The sequence below is a fragment of the Vombatus ursinus genome, unplaced genomic scaffold, assembly GCF_900497805.2.
Source record: "Vombatus ursinus unplaced genomic scaffold, bare-nosed wombat genome assembly UNPS02014779.1, whole genome shotgun sequence".
Classification (NCBI taxonomy): Eukaryota; Metazoa; Chordata; class Mammalia; order Diprotodontia; family Vombatidae; genus Vombatus; species Vombatus ursinus.
This window is the reverse complement of record NW_020954557.1, coordinates 37,611,638-37,620,380: the sequence shown is the minus strand read 5'-3', so window position 1 is coordinate 37,620,380 and position 8,743 is coordinate 37,611,638.

The following is an 8,743-nucleotide window of genomic DNA, read 5'->3' as shown; positions in this document are numbered from 1 at the left end:
TTAATGAATTTTAAACAGCAATTTTAAAATTGCTATTTTTTAAGTATTTTGCTTATACTCAGATGTAAATAAGTAGATTGGATGGTTTGGCAGCTACCTAACTATACCACATTAAATTATGTGACCTCTAAAGATGTATCTTATCCTTTGTAATTATAGAATCTAGAAAATTTTTAACTAAAAAGTTATTAAGGAAATTTAATAAATTATTTACATTACCCAATTTATTGAACTAAATGGACTAATAGACCAGAAATTTTATTAAAACTTAATTACATAAATTGGGGGGAAAATAAAATTATTAAAAAAAAATTTTTTAAACTTGATTACATATTAAACAGAATTGTGCACCTGAACTGACCCATAGTAGCTAGATCATTGCTGGTCTCAGAGTCAGGAAGATCTGTGCTCGAATCAAAGATCTAACACCAACTGTGTGTGTGGCCATGGTCAAGCCATTTACCCTCTCTCAGACTTGTATGGGGAATCTATAAATTGAAGGGTAACATCTTCAGCGGATTTCAGTGCTAGCACTTTGCAAACTTAAAGTACTGTTGAAATGTTCATTATAAGTCACATGTTTTTAAAGAAATAACTAGTTCTTCTCACAAATATAAATTTTCAATCACAGACATGCATAAAGTCTAAGAAGTCCAATATATTGGGAATTATGTGGATTTAAGGTTATATCACAGGGGTAAAAATGTCAATAAGACTTTTTTTTTTCCTTAGATATACCCCTGTTAAGGACTGGGCTGCTTTTCAGAATTAAACTTTAATTTTTTTTATGAACCTAATACATTAAGGGGCATAGATGCCACTTAATCATTTCATTACATTTTCTAGGTCCTGAATTAAACTATGATTAGTGAAATATTCAATCTTTGAACCTAATAAAAATACTTCATATTTGAAGAATAAAAAAATCTTTGTAATATCATAGTTTTAGCTAGGAATATTTAAAGAAAAAAAGATACTATCTTTTGAAACTTGTCTGCTTCATACTCCCTAAACCAGTGTCAGGTCTGATATAGATGTGCTTTATTGTGGACCAAAATGGTTACAAGAACCCATAGCCAAAGGTGATGGAAGACCACTTGTATATATTTTTCACACATGCCTAGTCTTGTCTTATTTTATTGTGTCTCAGTGTATTACATAAGAAAATAACTGTTTTCCTTGGCTTTGTCAGAGGAGTACAAGCTTTGCCATGGCAGGTTCTACCATCCTGGAGAGGTTCTGAGTGTGGTCCCAGTGACAAACTGAGTTTGCTGTCCAAAAACCACCTGTCTAAGAGTAGAGAGGTTATCACCCACCAGTAAGTTGTCCATGTGAATGAGTCAAATAAAAAGACTAGATAATACAAGGACAGAAAAGGATTACTTAATATTTTCTGTTAACACCCACAATGTACGCTTCTCAGTATCTGTTTCTCCTTTATTAAAGGGCATATTTAGTTAAAATAACATCTTTTTAAGAAAACTCCATATTACAGAAGAAAAGAAAGTGTGCATAATGATAATCATTTGCATGAATGTAGTGCTTTCAGGTTGGCAAGGTACTTTGTTCTTAACTCTGTGAGATAGGTTTTGGTTTTAGTTCTATGATTCCATTGATGTAGGCAACTCCCCTGTGAGAAATTCCCATCACTAATGCTGATTGGCTGCTGTTTAGTAATTGATAATATTGGATATTATTATTATAATAATAGATAATATTAGAATTGCCTAGGGTGCTGAGAAGTTAAGGTGTTTGGGGTCAGGCAGTCAGGATGTGTCAGAATGACTTTGAACCTGGGTGGTTTTGATTCCAAGACTAGCTATCGATCTGTTATGCAGCTCTGCTTCTCTCCTGAGTTATAGATGTTGTAATATCCTCTTTTCATGGAAGAGGAAACTAAGGCTCAGGGAAGTCAGGTGACTTACCTGTGCTCACACAGTAGGTGTCAGAGGAAGGAACACTGTACAACTGTGGTCTTCTGACAATAAGTCAAGTGCTCTTTATTATGCTATGCTACCTCCAGTTAAGGCATTTCTCCTAACAAACTGACAGATACTCAAATATTTTAGGACTGTCTACCTACTTTTGGCTTTTATTGAAGCACATATGTGATGTTTTATATATTTAAAAATTGGATTAATATATAATTGTGTTGATTGGAAAGCTGTACCTTGAAAGGTAAAAAGTTTCCATGGAAGGTGTTTGTTCAGAAGAATGACTTGAATTTTGTTTTATTCACTGTAACATGTTTCTTCATGAATAAGAAATCCAAAATTTAAAAAAAGAAGCATTCTAAAAGACTATGATATCCCTTGAGTATACTGAGCCATATTAATACATAAAAATTCACATTTCTAAAAATCTTGATGTGGTTTTAAAAAAAAATTCTTTCGTCACTTCTAAATATATTTATAAAACATTATATAATTTAATGCTGTTTCTAAAAAGTTTTAGAATATTCTCTTATATCATTTTTTTATCTTCCTATTATATCACCTGACTTCTGTCTCACCTCAAGATATGTGTTTGTTGTTATTCAGTCATGTCCAACTCTTCATGATCCCATTTGGAGTTTTCTTGGCAAAGATACTGGAGTGCTTTGCCATTTCCTTCTCCAGCTCATTTTACAGATGAGGAACTGAGGAAACGGGGTTAAGTGACTTGCCCAGGGTCACACAGTTAGCAAGTGTCTGAGGCCAGATTTGAACTCAGGTATTCCTGACTCCAGACTCTATCCACTGGGTAACTTCTTTTCATTCTTCATGGGCAGAGTATACTGAGAAAATTAAACTGCTGATTGATATTAGGTACTATGGGTTAGTGTTGTGGAATAAGGTTCTTTAAAAGAGAAATAAAGACAGTGAAGGAAATGTCCCTTTTTAAAAAAGCATTCACCTTTGAATAATTGCTTTTACTCATTACTTATTCATCTGTTTACACTTTTCAGAAAATAATCCTAAGAAAATAGGTTCTTGAAAGGAGCTATTGTCTATTAACATCCATATGCAACATCTACTAGAACAAATGATATGTGCAAATGACAACCTTTTAATGGAAGTTTTTTATGGAGATCTGTTGAACAAACAGTAAGCATCCATAACTAAGCAGTCTTTTTTTAGTTGTATTGATATATAGACATAGCAAAATTACGGCTATAGAAAGTGGGAGTAAAGGAAATTGGCTAATGATTTAAATTTACTCAAATTATTATTATTTTCTCTGCAGCAATAGCACTCCCTCAAATCCAGTGAACTTTTAGAAATAATATGTTTCAGATTTTTTTTTGTTTAGATTAAAAGGAAAAATTTTTATTGGCCCAGGTTTAACTGACTTAAAGTTATTCAAAGCAGTTTTTAATTCTGTGTTTTAAGACAACGTGGCATTTTATGTATAGTTGCAGATTGTTCCAGGATAGTGTAATGTAAGGATTGCAGACCATTTCTTACCTTGCTTAGAGCTGTGTAAGTTTCAATATATTGCATATTAGCATAAGATTAGTGTAAGTAGGAATTTTGGGGAAGTTTTGTGGAAGCCACAGATTAAACTCAAAGGCCAGCAGATGACCCAGAGCCTATGACCAACCAAATAACCCAAATTTTATAATAAGGTGATGTAAAAACCCCATAAAAGAAAAAAGTCAGCCTGGTAGTCTGGTATGAAGGGAAAGCCAAAAAATTTTACACAGATTATCCAGATCACAGGGGTGCTATGCCCCTAACCCTCACAACGTGGAAGGGATAACTGTAGTCAGTGTTTGATAAAAGGAGTACCGATGCTGATGGAATAATAGATTCTTGGAAGATCAAAATAATTCATCCTATATTACTTAAAGAATTCATAGAAGAGTTCCAAACTAGATTAATGGTGTTTATTGGTACAAACAGAAACTTACAACCTAGCAGCCTTACCTGCCTACACTGTGTTTAGTTGTGTGATGCTAATTTGCTCTTATTTGTTTTGAAATAAGATCACTTCATTGCTGACAGGAAATAAGTTTATTCTGCCCTATATGCATAGAAAAGTTCTTAAAAATAAAGAATTATTACAGTTTTCCCCCCTGATTTGGTCCCTTGTTTTTTTGTTTGAAGGTTCAAATACATAAAAACCTGATGGGAAAATGGAAATGTGTAGTTTTCCCACTAGGTGGTGCCAAGTAATTGTCACTCAAAAACATCTAAGTGTGGGAGGGAGAGAATTTGGAATCCAAAGTTTTCAAAACAAATGTTAAAAATTGTTTTTACATGCAACTGGAAAATAAGATACACAGGCAGTGGGGTATAGAAATCTATCCAGCCCTACTGGAAAATAGATAAGGGAGGAGATAAAGGGGGCGGTGATAGAAGGGAGAGCAGATCAGGGGAAGGGTATTCAGAATGCATGCTGGCCTGGGGTGGAGGGAGGATAGACTTGGGGAGAAAATTTGGAACTCAAGATCTTGTGGAAGTGAATGTTGAAAACTAAAAATAAGTAAATTAATTAAAAAAAAAAACATCTAAGTGTAGCACTAAGTTATTTGAGGCAGCTGGCAGTCTGGCTATATAGTGCTACAGTTTGAATTAGCAGTCCAGTATCTAGGTTTTACAATATTTGACGTTGCCCCACAACACTTTCCCTAGGAATATCCTGGTTCTCTGGCTGTACTAGGAGTTCTTTTACTTTAAATAATTCTTGAAACAAATGGGACATTGGAAACCATTCATAATCTAGATTTTTTTTTCCCATAGAATTTGGCCTCTATTCTTTCTGCAGTTTAGTTTGAATGTAAATGAAGTGCACAAAGAATGAAGGAAGTCTGCATCTGCTTCAAGGGAGACAACACTGCTTATATAGTAGAAAGAGCAAAAGTCTATGAGTCAGAAGATTTGGGTTCAAGTCCTGACTGACACTTCTTAGCTCTGTGACCCTAGGTGAATCGCCTTTCCTCTCCATAGCTATGCTTATTTATAAAGTGATCATTAAACTTGCATTACCTACCTCACAGGTTTGTGAAGAAAACTTTATATAAATGAACTATTAAAGCAAAAAGAATATTCATATTGTAGGCATAAGAATCATGGGCTATGTCAAGGAAGCAAGGACTAAGTAATTTTTCTTATATCTGTGACTTTAAAAAGTTCAAGAGGCATAGTTACTGAGTAATAAATCATTTTTATTAATAATTCTGGCATTTTATTAATATGAAGAATGGTCATTTGGTCATCTCTCTCTTGGACCAAAGACATGTCATGGCAGTGGACTCTCAGTTTATATGCCCTTGGAAGAGTGGGTATTCCTGAGGGTGGCACCTCTGATTGATTAACAAGAAATAAGAGAATGAATATTACAGTGAAGGGCTGGGCTATATCCCACTGAGGGTCTTGAGGTATGTGACACTGAACACTCAAATCATGGTCAAAGAGATTTATCAATTTCCATGTCACTCTTCTGACAAGAGGGAGAACCTACATTTTCCAGGTCTGAGTAAACACAATGAGCAGGAATTTACCCATTCACTTAAACTTAGAACATCTTTACTGTCTTTGATTTCTTAGCTTGGGTAAGTCTTTGCCCAAGATTTCCACACTGGTTGATTTCTGGATGAGAAAATTGGTCTTAATTCAATAATTAGTTATTAAATACAAGAGAGAAATAATAATTTCTCCTGCCATACCAATAAAACTATCAAAAAATTATTTTATGGAGCTAGGAAAAATAGTAACGATTCATTTGGAAGAACAAAAGGTCCAGAATGTCAAGGGAACTAATGAAAAGAAATGCTAGGGAAGATGGCCTAGCCATACCAGATCTTAAATTGTATTATAAAGCAGCAGTCATCAAAACTACTTGGTACTGGCTAAGAAATAGAGTGGTAGATCAGTGGAATAGGTTAAATAGACAAGACACAGTAGTCAGTGACAATAGTAATCTATTATTTGATAAACCCAAAGACCCCAGCTTCTGGGATAAGAACTCACTCTTTGAAAAACAAAAAAACTGCTGGGAAAACAGGAGAAAAGAGTATGGCAGAAACTAGGCATAGACCAAAATCTCACACCATATACCAAAATAAAGTCAAAATGGGTTCATGATTTAAATATAAAGGCTGATACTATAAGCAAACTGGGAGAGCAAGAAATAGTTTATCTGTCAGATTTATGGAGAACAGAAGAATTTATGACCAAACAGGAGATAGAGAACATTATGAAATACAAAATGGATAATTTTGATTACGTTAAATTGAAAAGTTTTTGCACAAACAAAGCCAATGCAACCAAAATTAGGAGGGAAGCAGAAAACTAGGAAAGAATTTTTGCAACCAGTATCTGTGATAAGGGTCTCATTTCTAAAATATATAGAGAACTAAGTCAAATATTTAAAAATACAAGTCATTCCCCAGTTGATAAATGGTCAAAGGATATGAACAGGCAGTTTTCAGATGAAGAAATTAAAGCTATCTATAGTCATATGAAAAAATGCTCTTAATCACTATTGATTAGAGAAATACAAATCAAAACAGCTCTGAGGTACCACATCATACCTATCAGATTGGCTAACATGACAAAACAGGAAAATGGTAAATGTTGGAGAAGATGTGGGAAAATTGGAACACTAATGCATTGTTGGTGGAGTTGTGAACTGATCCAACCATTTTGGAGAGCAATTTGGAACTATGCCCAAAGGACTAAAAATGTGCATACCGTTTGTCACAGTAATAGTACTTCTAGGGCTGTATCCCAAAGAGATCATACAAATGGGAAAAGGACCCACATGTACAAAAATATTTATATCAGCTCTTTCTGTGATAGCAAAAAATTGGAAATTGAGAGGGTGCCCATCACCTGAGGAATAGTTGAACAAGTTGTGTATAGGAATGTAATGGAATACTATTGTGCTATAAGAAATGATGAGCAAGCAGAGTGCAGAAAAACCTGGAAAAACTTGTATTGATTGATGCTGAGTGAAGTGAGCAGAACCAGGAGAACGTTGTACACAGCAACAGCCATGTTGTGCAGTGACTAACTTTGATAGACAGCTCTTCTCAGCAATGCAAGGATCTAAGACATCTCCAAAAGTCTTATGATGGAAAATGCTATCCACATCCAGAGAAAGAACTATGAAGTTTGAATGCAGATTGAAGCATACTATTTGCTGTTTTTTTTTCTTCTGTTTTATTTTGTTTCTTCTTTCTTGTGGTTCCTCCTATTGGCTCTAAATCTTCTTTACAAGACCCACCTCAGCATACCAGGAATAAATCCTGAAACTCAGGTGGTGGAGTAGGCAAACACCAACACCAGGACTCCCGAGTGCCTCACTGAGAGCAGGAGAACCAGTGGAAACCAGCTTGGAAAACCACCAGTTGCCTTGGCATTCTACAGCAACCAGGTCTCCCAGTGCCTCAGCAAAACTAAGGGAAGCAGTGCTCCAAGGGGCCCCAGGTGGATAAACACCCTACAACATTCATCTGAAAGGAGCTGAAGAAAGCTAAAGGAAGGAAAGGCCCAGGTGAGCAGGAAATCTCCAGGAGCCATACTACCCAGTCCTACCCCTAGAGTTCCAGTGCTGCTGATTCCAGCCCAGTACCAGGTAAGCTGCCAGAACCCTACAGCCTCCATCTGCCAGCATTGGAGGCCCCAGCACACAAAGCCAGTGACCAGACCCTAGGCTCCCAACACAAGAAGCTTGAGTCAGTGCCCTCTGCTGTCCAACAGGAAATAAGCAAACACCATGAGCAAAAAGGAACATATGATAGATTCTTATTATGGGAAGAGTGAAGATCAAGGCAGAAATTCTGAAGAGGACAACATTGTCAACAGACCCACATCTGGAACCTCAAAAGTGAATATGAACTAGTCTGAAGCCCAAAAAGCCTTCTTAGAAGAGCTCAAGAAGGATTTTAAACGTCAAATAAGAGAGGTAGAAGAAAAAATGGGAAAAGAAATGAGAGATGCAAGAGAGAGTCAATAGCTTGGGAAAAGAATGACAAAAATTAACAGAAAACAAGTCCTTAAAAAATACAATTGGCCAACTGGAAAAAAAAAGTACATTGAAGAAAACAAGTCCCTAAAAAATACAATTGGCCAAATGGGGAAGGAAGTACAAAAACTAATGGAAGAAAACAATTTGTTAAAAATTAGAATTGGGCAAATGGAAGCTAATGACTCTATGAGAGACCAAGAATCAGTCAAACAAAAACAAAAAAATGAAAAAATAGATGAAAATGTAAAATACCTCTTTGGTAAAACAGCTGACCCGGAAAATTGATCCAGGAAAGACAATTTAAAAATTATTGGTCTACCTGAAAATCACAATGAAAAAAAGAGCCTGGACAGTATCTCAGGAAATCAGAAAAAACTGCCCTGAGGTCCTAGAACCAGAGGGTAAAATAGTCATAGAAAGAATCCACCGCTCACCTCCTGAAAGAGATCCCAAATTGAAAATGCCAAGGAATATAGTAACCAAATTCCAAAATGACCAGGTCAAAGAGAAAATAATGCAAGTAGCCAGAAAGAAACAATTTAAATATCATGGAATCACAGTCAGGATTACATAGGACCTTGCAGCTTCTACATCAAAAGACTGTAGGGCATGGAATATGATATTCTGTAAGGCAAAGGAGCTTGGATTACAATTAAGGATCAACTACCCAGCAAAAATGAGCATGATCTTTCAGGGGAGGAGATGGATATTCAATGAAATAGGGAACTTCCAAACCTTCCTGATAAAAAGACCAGAGCTCAAAAGAAAATTTGATCTTCTAATACAA